The sequence below is a fragment of the Gnatocerus cornutus genome, chromosome 5 (genome assembly GCF_029298725.1).
Source record: "Gnatocerus cornutus isolate USDA-ARS CGAHR chromosome 5, icGnaCorn1.1, whole genome shotgun sequence".
NCBI classification, from domain to species: Eukaryota; Metazoa; Arthropoda; class Insecta; order Coleoptera; family Tenebrionidae; genus Gnatocerus; species Gnatocerus cornutus.
In genome coordinates, this window is record NC_142237.1 from 10,478,029 (window position 1) to 10,494,054 (window position 16,026).

A 16,026-nucleotide genomic window follows, 5' to 3' on the forward strand; every position below is an offset into this window, starting at 1 on the left:
AGTTATTAGGCAAATCAAAACTAATAAAAACTAGTAAAAAATTTGGTAGAAACAATTAAAAAAGAAAAGACGAAATAAAAAATTGGTTTAAAATTTCTTGGACCTTTCGGAATATATGGAATTGTGATAAGAATTTTTCCCATAAAAATATGTACCACCGAGAAAGACATGGTGAAAACTGTAAAGTCACTTTAGTGCCTACTTACAAATTGTGTCTCTCACGAGAAAACTAAGTAGAATCGAATTGGATGTGAGTGCATGAGAACGCACAGATAGCTCGACTATTTATTCTGTGAAATTATATTAGCCTTCTACAAAGGCGATAAAAGCGAGAACTCAACCATTAAATAATGGTTTAACACGATTCGTTATTGACGCATTCTTGTATTGTAAAGTGAAGAGCTTTCTTAGCGCGTGGTTATGCAGGAACGATTCTGTAAACTAATTGACCGCATTCACATTTAACGCTTTTTCAGAATAGATTTTCAGCGTAACCGTACCACCAAGATAGTTCAGAAATTTCATTCAAACGCATTTAATTACAACAGATTAGTTTAGTAAGCAACAAATTAACGAAATAACAAATTAGACGAAATTTACATGTAAAATGATGCTTTCAACATCGAATGAATTAATTTATAACCCGGAAAATGCAGCACTGAAGAAACTTAATAATTTACGAGTATAAATTTAAACGAGAATGTCACCGCGAGAGCCATGACATTAAAAAAATATCACTAATGAGCCAAGTCTGGCAACTAACTGGTTCATAAATTACAAATTACAATGACCCATATAACTTCTGAAGCTGACTTAAGCTATTTAACTAAAATCAATTACGCAGCTTTGTTTCACCTATCTAAATCATTTTATTTATGAGACGCGATTGGTGTTTCTGACGGTTATGTCCAACAAATTCTCCTGTTTACAGCCGGTCAGGATACGATCCAAACGGAGGAAACTGTAATTTCTTGTTCATGCACAATAATTAACACTTCGTTCATAAAACTACATGATTAAAATAATTAGTAAAATTTAAGACAAGACAAATACGATTGCGTGTTTCCACTTTTTAAGAGTACAAAGGCACATAGTTTGCATAATCCTTGCTGGAAAAAATCTCCGCATTGCTACTAATCTCACTTCCTGCAGGTGCTCGCAGTTATAACTCTGGTCTTTAGGAAATGCTCAGCGTCTCCTGCGACACCATCGCGGCCATTAAAACCAGGAATTAATACCTCGCCGCAGTATCAGCCATAAAATTAATTTAAAGAATCCGGGATGACGAAAGATTCGGATTACGCAGACTTTTTCACACAATTAAAATGCAAGCATTTCAGCGTATCACTTTAGTCTCCCGTTCAATAAATCACAAAAAACTCGCTTTTAATCGGCCAATTTATCCGGCTCGCTCAAAAATCTCACATTTTTTAAAGAGTGATGGATGTCCACAGAATTTCGACGAAATCTTGAAAATATCGTCTGGCGCGTGATATATATCGCTACCGCGTATAAGAATTCCACATGGGAGTTTATAGGCACCCATCTTGCTTGACCATGAGCGTGGGAACGCTCAATATTGTCACAAATATTCCTGACGTTCAGGAACCATCGGATTCCATCTACGCGCCCGTCATTAACTCGGATTCGTTCGGCCGCCTCCAAGAGGATCAGGACTGTTCGCTCTCAGACGACCACAAAAAGTGCATTGCTTGAATGATGACGGCGAAAAGTAGCCAAATGACCGAGACGACCTGCGGAAAAAATCAATGTTAATAGCAGGATTAGAATTGTTGCAAGATCTGGATGCATTCCTCGCATTCGCGGCAATAAAATTTTTTACTTGCATATTTTGACAGTCCGGTCTCTCCATAGCTATGCGCACACTTTTATGCAACAAATTTTGGAATTTAAGGTAAAATTGGTGACAGCACTATGTCGTCTAACGGCAGATTTTTAATTAAATAACACACTCTGTAATTTGGTTTAAAATTTGCTTGTTTGTCACATTTAGTGAATCTAAAAAATTGTAGGCATTTAATGCAAATTAGCATTAAAAGAATTCGTTAATTAGCTGACTAGCATGAGGCCACATTTTTGTCCATCAACGAAATTTTTGTCACTTTAAATCACAAGGGAGTGTTGTTCATCTCGAATAATTTTTACTTCTTCTGGATTCATCCGGTTTTTGTGCTTTAAAATTGTTTTATTTGCTCTATAAATTTGTATTTTTGGACAATTGCTAATCAAGTCAAAACTAATAAAATCTGCAAAATTTAAATGTTCTAAGTTTAAAACTCTTAGAATTACAAGCAATACTTCAAAGCACTAACAATTTTAGGTTGCTTCTTAAAATAAATTTTTTTTAAAATTGTCTTTTTTTATTTATAATTTTGTAATTTGGCACACTTATATTACTCAGTAAGTCAAAAATAGCAAACTCCCCAAATTTGAATGCTTTAGAATTAAAATTCCTAGAGCTACAGACGATTATACTAAAACTAAAAAAAAATTTGTTACTTCTAAAAACTAAATTGTTTCGTTTGCTCTATAATTTTGTATTTTAGAACAATTGTTAAACAAGTCAAAACTAGTAAACTCTCTAAATTTGAGTGTTCTAGGATTAAAATTCTTAGAATTACAAGCTATACTATAAAACATTAAAAATTTTTGATTGCTTGTTACAATAATTTTTTTTTTTAATTGTTTCGTTTTACTTATAATTTTGTATTTTGGCACGTTTATTCAGTAAGTCCAAACTAGTAAACACCCCAAATTTGAATGCTCTAGAATTGAAAGTCTTAGAATTACAAGGTATACTACAAAACATCAAAAATGTTAAGTTGCTTCTTACAATTTTTTTTTTATAAATTGTTTCGTTTGCTTTATAATTTTGTATTTTGGGGCCATGTCAAAACTAGTAAATTATATTAAAATTATTTGACTAAAAAGGTCTTAGTTTGAAAACTTGGAGGAAACAATTAAAAAAGAAAAAACATGGTTAAAAATTGGTTTAAAATTTCTAGGACCTTCCAGAATATATAGAGTATAAGAAAGTGTAAAGTCAATTTAGAGCCTATTTACAACCTGTTTCTCACGTGAAAACTAAGTAGAATTTTGCGCTTCGCATTCGCCTAATTAAAAACCGCCGCACTTTCCGCACCTCTTAATTACGCTATTGATTCGATGGCATCCCAAGATACATAACTTCAGTGACGCTGATGTTGATCTCAGTTGTAAAGTGCACATTCGCAATTAGATCCCATAGGTCGGGGGTCCTCAAAAAAGCGGCAAAAAGTCCAAAAAGGAGAAGAGAAGCACGGCTGGTTCCGTTTTTGCCAGGTTGATGTGTGATCTTGCGGTTGATTCTGACTGTCGTATGAAATTCAACGTTTTTGCGTGTGGCTGCGTCGAGAATTACCATCGAAATTACACGGTGTCGAAGAGAGTTGTAAAAGAAATGTTATATTTGTTTTCATTCTCGTTCGCACGGTATAAATTTACGTTTTTCTGGCCAACGAAAAAATGTCTGCTTGGAAAAGCAATGCATCAAACATTTCTTGCGAAGAACAGTCGCGGATTTTATTGGTGAGTATGGTTATAAATAAGTCACCATTTTTGTATTTGCTGATTATTTATAGACTTATTAATAATAGATGGCCGGATTGACGACGTATAAATTCATCACTTAGAGTGAAATTATTTTCAGTAACGGGTATTTGTTGGAAATGAGACATCATAAGTGCACAGAGCTGTAGAGGATGAATTAAACATTTCTAGTTTCCAAGTCGCTGACACAACACTTTCATATTATTTTGCTAAAGAACAATTGTTTCAAGCGGTATGAAATATTAAAACTGTCACAAAAAACGAGAGGAAGAAGATCCGCGCTGTTGACTCAATGATGTCTTATTCATCATCGCGTTAAACCATTTTTTCAAATTTTCTAATTTAGGTGGAAAATTAGCAAGATTGCTCTAGCGTGACAGCTCCGTTTTTACCATTTAATTCAGATGTTGCCTCTAAGAATCGTAATCCCAAGAACACGTGAGTAACGCTCCTTTGACCATTTTCTGAATCATTGGATGATTTAGTAATTATAGCATCGCTGAAGTTTTTGTTCCGCTGCCCAAATGGGAAATCCGACCTACGTGGAAGGACCTCCAATTCTTGATTAGAGAAGAAAATATTGAAGGAAAAAAAATTAACGTAAAATTTAATTCTATCTTTTATAGCTTCTGGACGACTGGTCTTTGATGACCCAAATTGGCTCATCAGCAGCGGGTTGTTGCCGGTCCGGTTTGTTGGTAACTTGAGAAGCTTGTGCAGACCGTGCGGTGGGTATCGGTGGCCCGGGGATTACCTAATGTCTGATTGATGAATTCATTAAACCGCTTAGTGACGAGTTAATTAGCTGCTATCACTTATCATTAGGCGCAATTAGTCAGATGCCAAATTTACTTCATATCGTGGCTGCTCTTAATAAGACTGATGACCCAGGATCAATTTAATTACCTTTCCTGGTCCACCCCGAATGAAAAATAAACTTCTGTCCGCAAAGCTAACGCTACTACAGCATTCCTAAAAATACTCAAGCTTGCACAAAAGTCATTAATAGCTCCTGAAAATGCGGACAATTAAGGAAACTCCAGAGACGCTGCTATAAATCGTACGAACACATCTATTCCATTCAGGATTTTTCAGGTGGGGGCATTCGTGGCATAACTAGAATAATTCATGAATCAGAAAACTCGTGTAGTTTCCCCGTTCTGACAGCGGCCATACTTTACAATTACTACGAATTATTTAAACAATGCCGAGCGTATTTTGATGAAACGTTAGGCGAGCGACCATAGGCGGACTGTTCACACGCCTGAACAAATTTCTGTCCGGGTGGATCGACTCCGGGCCGCATTCCAGACCCGGAGGAATTTGCAAGCAGCGAAGAAAACAACCGTTCGTTAGTGTGTTAACAATGAAAACCAATTTGAGGAATATCGCAGAGGAGCACTGTTTACAGACGCTCAAAAAAATCCTAGGCTAGAAATTAATATTGAAAGTTGATTTGTCTTCACGTTCTTTCCAGAAGAAGCAATTTAACGCGAATATTTGCTTATGTGTCTGTTTAGTGAAAGCAATTAAAAACAGTTTTCTAGAAGCTCTTTTTGTTTTTTTTTTCTTATTTTTGCGTTTTTCGTCGCATAGTTTCGCGATCTCTACTCGTAATTTATGTCTGATGAACAACTCTTGCAGCAGAGATGTAAAGCACATTTCATTCCGATTCGTTACATGAATGTTAATTCGCTACTTGGCCGCACGGCGCGCGATCGTGTGTGCGATAGCAGCGCGCGCGCGATGTTCCCATGCACTAAAGCGGCGATTCGATGCTGTTTCACGGCTCGCCTACTTGATACACTGATGGATATCATGGCTATGTCAGTCTTACTAACTTATATTTTATTGCTTATCTGCTTTTTTGGAGCCGCTGCTTCTAGTCTGACGAAATGCCCCTCTAAAGTGTAGTGGTCCTGGTCAAATTGTGCATCGATTATGTTTTTATTGCTTCATTTCGAATGTTCGAAATAACGTGGATGAGTCGGATTTTATGGGCAATCTGACTAAGTGAGATCGCTGTAATGTGGAGTGGAATATAAAGAGTGTCCACGTTTAATCGTGTCACTGAAATTTCATTCCGTTTCGGGTTCATAAAATATAGTTTGGAACAAAAAGATGTGACATTACCATTCATTCTCATTAATTGCGGCCGATAAGGTCTTCTGAGAAATCGTCGGCATGCTAGACATTTTGGATCAATAAAATGAGCGCAGTTTGATGAACTATTAACAACATGAACGATTTATAGTTATTATGTAACCTTGCGTTACACACTTTCCAACGGAGGAAAAAATTCGATTGGAATCACAAAAGAATTTCAAATTATTTATAATTGGAACATTAGACGTTTGGCTAAATGACCAATATTTTGGGTTCACTGTTTTAATTTACATTCAATTACTCTAAACAGACAGATTTTAGAAACTACAGGAAAAAAAGTCAAAATTAGCCAAAAATTGAATCTGAAATTTTACTCTGTATGAACAATTACAGTCGAACTTCCATAACTCGAAACCTGAAGAAAAACCACAATTGTTCGAGTTAAAGAAAAACTTAAAAAGAATAAAATTTTTATGGAAGAACATAATCAGATATTAAATTTTAGCGCAAATGTTTGTTCTTACAATTTTTTTCATAAAATTGTTTTTAAAAGTATTATAAGAGTCAGTATAGCATAGTCATAGTAAAAAAAAAGTTTCAATATTTCAAACGCATTTTTCACTTGTAAAGATAAATCTTCAAAATCTACATCGTTTCGAGTTGCAATTTTTATAATTTTGTAAAAGTTCGACTGTATGTTATAGAATTCCTGAAGCACCAACTTCCCCAAAGGCAACAGTTATTGGTGTATTGTCTACAAAAATTAAAGACAATTCACAATAGTACAGCCACAATTAGAAAAAAATATATATAGAAAGAAATCGCACACCGAAGTTTAAATTGTAAGCAGAAAAAGACTAAAACTTTCTGTTTACTGGAAGACTTTCCTAGATGTTGGAGTCTTTGGTCCTTAGTTTAGCACCGCAGCAACTTCTTTCGCTGTGTTTATAATTAATTGCACCTCAAAAGACAAAAAATAACTCTTCATTAGAAGACGATCCTCCTTTCAAAGGCTAGCCTTTATATAGAAAATGCCAACACTTCGGCCTTCCGGTTTAGAAAGTCGGCATTTTTTGTAAACTTCAGAAATGGTAAATGCATGAAGCTGCACGTAAGCATCCACAAAATAGGAGAGATTCCAAAAAAGTTGCCGAGTTTTTAAAATTGAAAAAACCTGAAATTACTTTGGAAGGTCTCCCGCTCCTATGCCGACTGTATATGGAAATACCTATGGGGAACTATAAGCTTGACTAAAGTCAATTAAAGTTTCTACTTAATGCCAAAAATGCGAAAAATGGAAGAAAATAGTACATATTTTAGAAACCAACTTCTTTTACTAGTACTAGTGAAAGTGTACTTGGAAACATTTAATGGTAAATTTTCCTGTATCCTTGTATTGCCGGCGAGCCCTGGAAAGCTTAATCAGCTGAGAGTCCGTCTCACACGATGATAAATGAGTGCCGATGACAAGCGGTACATCTGCAAGTCAGCGGGCATCTCCAGGTGGTTGATACGGAATCAAACCTTCAATGATATCTATATAATAACATAATAAAGAAGGCAGTGTGCGCTCTCAGCTCGGCCGCGTTCACGGGGGCAGAGATGATACGGCGGTGATGCAGCTCTTGTCTGGGTGGTCCAACACGCGTGATGCCCCAAGCCGACCGCGTGACCCATCATTAGGCCATTGCAAAAGGCGTTCTAATTGCTCCAACGAACACCCAACGTCTCTATCTCTCACACCTCGTCGGCAAAAGGCCTTTCTGTCTCGCCGACAACCAAAACGCAAATACGGAATTTAATTGATTTTTTAAGGCGAAACTTCTTCCATGGACATAATTGCTTTCTGCCCTAAAGGTAGCGAGATCTTTTTTTCATATGAGAAAATTTAACGTGGTGCGCTGGATTCCGTTGCAATAATTGTTACACGTTGCAACTGCAATTTGCATTGATTAGGATGTTGGAAGGTATAATCAGCCTCAGATCTAACGATTGATAATATGAGTTGCTTTAAAAGTCAGGATCATAAGATAAACATGAAAATGACTTAATTTATCACGAAAGATTACAGAACTCGCACAACTTATTTCTTCACGAAACTACAAAAAAAAGAAAACGTTTTAAATGGATCAAACAAAATCTCGTTCTGGGAGATTGTTTTTCACAATTAAATTTATCCTTGTATCCCTACATCAATTAAGCTTTCAGATTCCTTCATTATTACCCGCAATTTCAGTTAATTACGCCGACCAATTGCAATATCCTTGTTCAAACTCTCATTTCCAGAAGAAAATCTTCAGATGCTTATAGTTATCAACTATTAAAGCCTTAATAAATCAGTGTTCGACGACATTTCTCAACACATCGTCCCAATTAAAGGGTAATTCCTCTCAATCATTACCCTTCATCATCAAACTTCTGTTGTTATTGACTTTCCATGTATTTAAGATTCTTCCAATTAAATCTGAGGCGTTAAACGTTGCGAGTATGCAAATTAATCGAAGAAAAGATTTGTTCAGACGCCCCTGAAGCGGAAAGTGTTATCTGACTCATTTAGAATTTTAAATGTTACCCGGATTCACTAATATCAACTAATCGTTCTCTAATTAGGAGCAGGTAGAGATTCCAATGCTCTTGATCAGCTAATTTGAACATAATCGAGACCCATACGTATCGTTCCAATCGAGACGAGCGTATCTGTTCGTCTTCGAGTTATTTGGACTAATTGATCTCTTGGGGTTGCTGAGAAAAGCACAGAATCTGGACTAATTATAATACCAACACAACGCACAGTGGTCCCGAAGGCAAATCTAGCTAGACGAAAATCAAAAATCAAGTTTGTTTATTTGAAATTCTGAATAATGTATATTGTTCTAAAATCTTCAAACTGTCAATAAGTGTGCGTATATCCTTCACTCTTCACTCAGTTAAATTATTAAAACTCTAATTGCAAGCCAATTTTTTCAAACTGTTTTTGAATTTTGCAAATTTGCGACATTGATCATTCAATTGAGAGTACATACTTACCCGAAAACCCATTTTTTCCGAAATATGCTTTAGAAAAAAATAATATTGCTTTCTGAAGTTTCCTTTCTAAGTTTGAAATAAACATAGAGTTTAACTAGAGTTTTAAAATTAGTTTCAAGTTATTTCAGTCTAGAACTAGTTCTGGTTTATTAAAGAACCATTAAAGATTGCGCGCTCGAAAAATCTCAACCATATACAACCATATACAGTAGGTTGCAATTAAAATGAATACAAGCTCATACCATCGTCAATTTTTGTTTTTTTCAAAATTTTCAATGAAAATCAACGTGAATGATATGATGAATACTGTTGATATAATGAATATGGTGAATACTGTTGGAGGAGCCTTAAACCGCATAAATATATATAATATAAATACAGGGTCCGGCAACACTTGTGTCCACCCCCAAAATCGTCTTTAATTTTAAAATTACAATTTTGAAAATTTGCATACGCTAATAGTTGACAAAGCTCTAGAAGCTGACGTAACAATTTGTTTTTTATCACGGTTTCGTTGGTGTCGCGACGTCTAAGAAATATAATTTTTCGCGATTTTCGAGTTTTTGCGGAAATATTCGCGAATTCAATTTTTTTCCAACATAACTGTGATACAAATATCTGAGTTTTTATTTTAAATCTAATGCAAATTGTGTTTCAAATTTGCGAAAAAAACGCTGTTTTATTAAGTTAGTTTTCAAAATTCTGACAGCGCAGCGGCAAACTACGTTTACACCAAAATTTCATAAGACACTTCATTCACTCTTATAAAGGTTAATTTTGATTAACACGGGCATGTTGCACTTTATGGACACCAGAAATCGTTAATTAACATCGACAAAGCGACAATTTCACCAAGTAAGACTTTTGTTACAATCTAAAGCGAGCCAAAGGATAGATGTCATTTGTCACACAAGATGCTGACAGATGGGTGTAAACGTAGATCCCGACTTTGACGTAATGAAATTGGAAACTAACTTGATAAAACAGCATTTTTTTCTCAAATTTTGAAGACAATTTGCATTGAATCTAAAATAAAAATTGAGATATTTTTAACACATTTATATTGGAAAAAAATTAAATTAGGTGTTGATATCACAAACCCTCACAATTAACTAAAAATTACATTTTTAAGGCGTCGCGACGACAAAACTATCAGTGATAAAAACAAATTTTTGCGTCAGCTTCTAGAGCTTCTAGAACTTCTAGAACGGTGAGCGTATGCAAATTTTCAAAATTTAATCTTTAAAATTAAAGACGATTTTGGGGATGGACACAAGTGTTGCCGGACCCTGTATAATAAAAAATTATCAACAGCTGAAAGTAGGCAAATTAATGATCAAACTGCTGATCAAATTTAGAATGTTGAAAAGTAAAAAAAGCTAAATGCGAATTTTGAATTAAAGTTTGGTCTAAAAATGTACAATATTAATCTAAGCAACTTTCCTTTATAATGTTTATTAATATTTTTAACGTGAAGCAAAATATTGGGAAACAGTTCTATTAAAAAAATCGCAGTAGGCTGTACTTATAATTTACAATGTTGCAAGTTGTATTAACAGATTCACGTTAAAAAGTTTTATGAATGTGGTAAATTTCAAAATCCATCTCCGAAACTTCGACGAAATTTTGTTAAGTAATGATTTTTGTTCAAAATAAGCTCGGAATTTGAAAGATAAACTTAGATAAAAAGATAGATAAAAACGACAGGTTCTAGAAATTTTTATTTTTGAGAGAGTAGAAAAAATTTCAAAAATATTATTCTAAGACCAGTCATTTTTGTAATTTTAAAACTATAGGTACGAAATTTGGGGAAGCTGCTTCCCTTGACTCACTTTTCTAATATCTTAAAAATCAAAATTATAGATAAAATACAACAAGTTTGAAAAATGTTTATTCTTGGAAGATTGTATACCTAATATTAAAATTTTGATTCTAAAGTTTGTCATTTTTGTAATTTTGAAAATACAGGTATGAAATTTGCGGAAATTACTACTTTTAAATCGTTTTTTAATTGTGCCAAAGAACAAAATTATGGACTAAAAACTACAATTTTGAAAAATTTATATTCTCGGAAGGATACAAAAACTTAAAATTTTGATTCTAAAGTCTGTAATTTTCGTAGTTTTGAAGAAATTTGAAAATATTGCTACTCTTAAGCCGTCTTTAAACTATGCCAAAGGACCTAATTATACGACGAGCGTATCTGTTCGTCTTCGAGTGATTTAAGACTAATTGATCTCTTGGGGTTGCTGAAAAAAGCACAAACTCTGGACTAATTATAATACCAACACAACGTCCAAAATAAGCTCGGATTTGAAAAGAATCTGGACTGTTCCCGGATTCGCTCCAGGAATGTCCCTTTTCCCGTCATCCATGTGTACAAACAAGTGAAGGTCGCACAGGTGTCGATGTATCCCGCGGCAGCCAATTATCAACGTTGGTGTTCCGACCGAGTTTGCAAAAAACAAAGGATACACTTTGACGATGATTTCTGCATATTTTAATACGTCGGAGGGACACCTGGGCACTTCTTCCAACCGCAACAATTCCACACTCGCAGCGAATGGACGGAGTTTAATCTCCATAAAGCAAAAGCTGTCGTTGTAAATTAGGTATGATTTGCTAACTATTTCCTATTAGCCCAAGTTAATTAAGTCCAGAAGAATGTTGCACCGTGCATTGAGAAGTTTAGTGTGGTTTTTTCCGTTGCGTATTTACGACACTAATTAATAAATTTGACAGTTATGCCAATGATTGGGAGGTTGTTAATGGACAATTTCGGTAAATCTTTGATTTTATGGGATTGCAATAATCGGCAGCTAATAGGAGCATATTTTTTTGGACCAGTTCTCACGGTATCTAATTTTCACAGGCGAGCTTTCTGGAACTCTTTCCAAAGCTTTTAGAAGAAGTTTCAATTTTCTGCCTATTGCCTAATTGATTCAAACGTGAAAGAACTATTAAAATAATGCAGTTTCATGGGTAGAATCCTTGTTTGAATTCCGTCCGTTTTTCTTGTTTAAGATCCTTGCGGCACTCGAAGCAAGCGCCGCGACACGACTATATTAAGTCATTTAATGATCGTATGTATGTTAGTGTATCTCATCTCAATGTTATAAATCATATCGTGCCGAAGCAGCACCAAGTTTTAGTTCACGGGCAAGGTCCAGCACGTATGTAGCCTGAGGGCAGTTGAGAACTGCTTTGCTCAAGACAGATCGGTTATTAAGAAGTCTCGCACGGTACAGCGTTGGCGGTGTGTTATTAATGGCTATTAGAGCTCTCGGTTTCCTCTGCCTCTCGCCGCAACTCATCCCGGACTGACTAGAATACAAGAGTTGAAATGTAGAATCAAGTACAGGTCGTAATGTGTTATAAGCGTTGATATGGTTATTGCTGGTAATTTATAAATTATAGATAGCGTATGCAGTTATTGCAACGTTGTGCGTTTTGTTGAAACGTTTACATGTTCTCGAGGCTATAACGCTCGTCTTTATTTACTGATGCTGCTTTTTACTCGGTGAATTTTTATGAAGGTCCACAAACATCGCCACGCAAGTTTTTAATAAGTAACTTGACCGTGGAGAATTGGAATACGCCGGATGGAAAAGTTAACAAAAAAAGTAGACATTTTTATTAAACCAATATCTTTTTCTTGTGTTTGATCTAAATGAAGTTGTTGAAGGTTGGTAAATAACGCAACGTTGAGGAAACTACGTTATTATGCTCAATGACCGGAACATTGCCTCAAACTAATTTCTTTTATTACGTGTATTTCGGCTCGAAACTTGTGGTTTCGCGTGGTAGTACTGCTTCACAATGTTGTTTTACATTCATACTTGTTCCTTAGTTGCATTGCTATTTAAGGCAAACAGCTTTAATTTTTAGAACTATAAAATTAAAATTGGAAATTGAAAAAGTGTTGGTTAAAATTAAACTAAAAATTTGCTACAAAAGATGGAATGTTTCAATGGCTAGAGGCAAAATTGGCCAATGAAATATACAGTGGAAAACATTTCCTCATCCTTCTTACTGTTCTGACTTGTCATCCTGTAAATAAAAAAATATTTAGAAGTATGTGAAAGCAACAATGAGATAACAAATTTTGGGGCGTTCCGTTGTCAAGTCGACCTCTATTTTTACCAACTTAATGGAATTTAATCATAGTTAGAAATAAGTATTTAAAATCTGTTTACTTCTATTTAAACTATCGATATAAATTTTTCTGCGAACAAATTATACATTCTGGAAATAAAGACATATTCGTTTTATTAAGGGGATTTACACCTGTACGTATTGTAGTTTTGAAGGCAATAAAATTTGTCGAAATTACTATTATTGCCGTCTTAATTTTTGGTTCAAAAGTCCAAATCTTTAGAAATATTCATTCTCAAAACGAGCCAAAATTTTTGAATATTTTCTATTCGGACCTGTAATTTTGTAGTTTTTATGTTAAAGCAATCAAATATGTAGAGATTACTACCCTTAACGTGTTGACTGTCTGTTCTAAATCCCAAACATTTTAAGTAACAGGAACGGATTTTAGAAATTTCCATTCTCATGAACAGCCAAAATTTTAAATATTTTTCGTTCAGACCGGTAATTTTAGTAGTTTTGAAGATAGAGCAAAACAATTTGAAAAAATTACATTTTTTGAATTGTTTATTCTCTGTCTTAAATCTCAAATTTTTTGAACAACAGACGGATTTTAGAAATTTCCATTGTAAGAACGAGCCAAAATTGATCTGTACTTTGTATTCTGTAATTTTTGTAGTTTTAATGATCCAGCAATGAACTTTGGGGAGATTACTATTCTTGACGTGTCTGTTTCAAATCACAAATCTTTTGAGCAGCAAAGACAGATTTTAGAATTTTTTATTATCTAAATAAGCTAAAAATATTTAATATTTTCCGTTCAGACTTGTAATTTTAGTAGTTTAGATACTAATGCAATAAAATTTGAAAAAAATACTATTCTTAACTTGTTGAATGTCTGTTCGAAATCCCAAATCTTTTGAGCAACATAGACGGATTTTAGAATTTTTTATTATCTAAAGGAGCTAAAAATCTTTAATATTTTTCGTTCAGACTTGTAATTTTAGTAGTTTTGATGCTAAAGCAATAAAATTTGGAGAAAATACTATTCTCAACCTGTTGACTGTTTGTTCGAAATCCCAAATTTTTCGATTAACAGAGACGGATTTCAAATTTTTTTATTTCCAAATTACTTTTGTGTTTAACTCAGTATAGCTAAATATTTGTATATTCCTATTTGAAAACCGACATTTTGTCTGTTGAGGTACAAATATTTTGCGAAAAATTCTGCCCAAAATTTACAGAAATCGTTGTAAAGTTGTCCGCTAGATGTAGTAAATGGCATTTTTTAAAAACGACTTATTTTATTATATAAAAGCGCCTTTCCTCCATGTGACAGGTTCTCTTCAATTTTTATCTTTTATTTGTTCCTTTTTCGATTACAATCTTAAAGTTTCTTTTAGTTATTATCATAGGTTATTATGTTGTTACGCTGTAGATTTATAAAATATGTATTTATCTTAATATAGTAATTTCTTTTTTTTTGAGTTTTTCCAACGTTTAAAAGTATAAATAAATAATAAAGAAGCGTAGAAATAGTTATGCAGACTTTTACTCAAATTTCAGTTCCGAGATCAGGGTATTATACCATTCCAACCATAAATCAAATTATTGGCAACAGGCTTTGACCCCAATAAATCTAGCGTCGCGTGTACAACTTCCACACCATTTATACAAAACTTTTTTTGTCCGTGTACAGTATCGATTGCACCTACTTTACCTTAAATGTTGACAAATTAATGTAACCATTCATACATATTTGGACAATGTATTTGAAATATACTGCTTTTTCTTCCGTTGCAGACACGTTGTAAATAGTTGTTCTAGACATTGATTTACTATTATAATGAGCTTAATAACTGCGGCTTTTTTTACCTACCGTGCAGCGGCTACATGAGAAACCTATCATATTACAATATCAAAGTGTTAGACATCCGTCACGATAGGAAGAGTAATTTCTTATGCCTTTAATCCTTCTAGTTTAAATGGTGCGCAAACACGTGGTCTGTCGGATTAGTCCTGATGCCAACTTCCTACTTGGATAAAACCTTAAAATCGGAGGGAATGCAAGGAATTTATAAAAGTAATATCATGCAACCGCGGCTGTTTCTGTTTAATTGAAAATGGTTATGTTTTCTAAGCAACTCTGTTCTGTAACTTACAAGAAACTGTTTTCATCGTTATACTAGCAGCAAATTTTTTCAGTGCAGCCTGCGAATAAGGACACGGACCGATTGCATCTCAGAAACAATTCGATTTAGTGACATGAAAAAGCGAAACAACACTATGTACGTTCAGAGTGTCTTTGAAATAGTCTCGAAAAAAGAAGCGTCTTACACTTACTTACTTACTGTAGAGTTTTTATAGTTCCTTGGAAGCTGCTCACTAGAGTTCAAACCTTGGTAATAATTTCCTGAGTATAATAAACCCAAAACCGTCGAAAATAATGATGGAAATGCTCCATTGGCAAAGAGAAGATCGAGATTCCACGATGAGGGTATTGAATGTCTCTGTCGGGGCTCCGAAGAGCAGACCTCATACCATAATTTATCCAGTTGACAAACTAAGTGATAATTATAAACCGAGTAGGTTTGAAGCAAACTTGCATAATGTAGTTGATAAGGTTTGCAGCATTTCTAAGACCACCCAAACACCAGCCGCTTCCTGGGGGGCAGTTAAGACATCTTCATGGGTCCGGGACATAAATTTGCCGTAGACATGCTCCGATCACGCAACCTGAATGAACCGATTGATTAAGAGAGCTTAAATTTTAAGTCACGGTTATATTTAGATTAGTTTTTATCTTTTTATTATAATTATATTGCACTCTCGAGGACCGAAGAACGCCGTCGAGCGGTGTTTACATCTCGGAATTAATCGCTTTTATTATTATAAATTTCAGGTTTTAATGTCGAATTCGAGCGGGTGTCAACGGCAAAACGGCTCGATTTCTCATTAAATCGCGATATAATTCAGGTAGATGAACCTTTGTTTGGTGTCTTGGAGAATTGGCCGAATCATGCTTTCGAGGGATCTGAGTTAATTAGACAAATATGCATGTTATGAGCTCGGCTGCCTACGAAAAAAGTGGCATACATTATGCTAGTCATTTAGTTATTGTTCTTGTTCGTCGGGCTTTGTAGGGCTGTCACGGACAACAAAGATAGCATTACATACCATGATTTTACA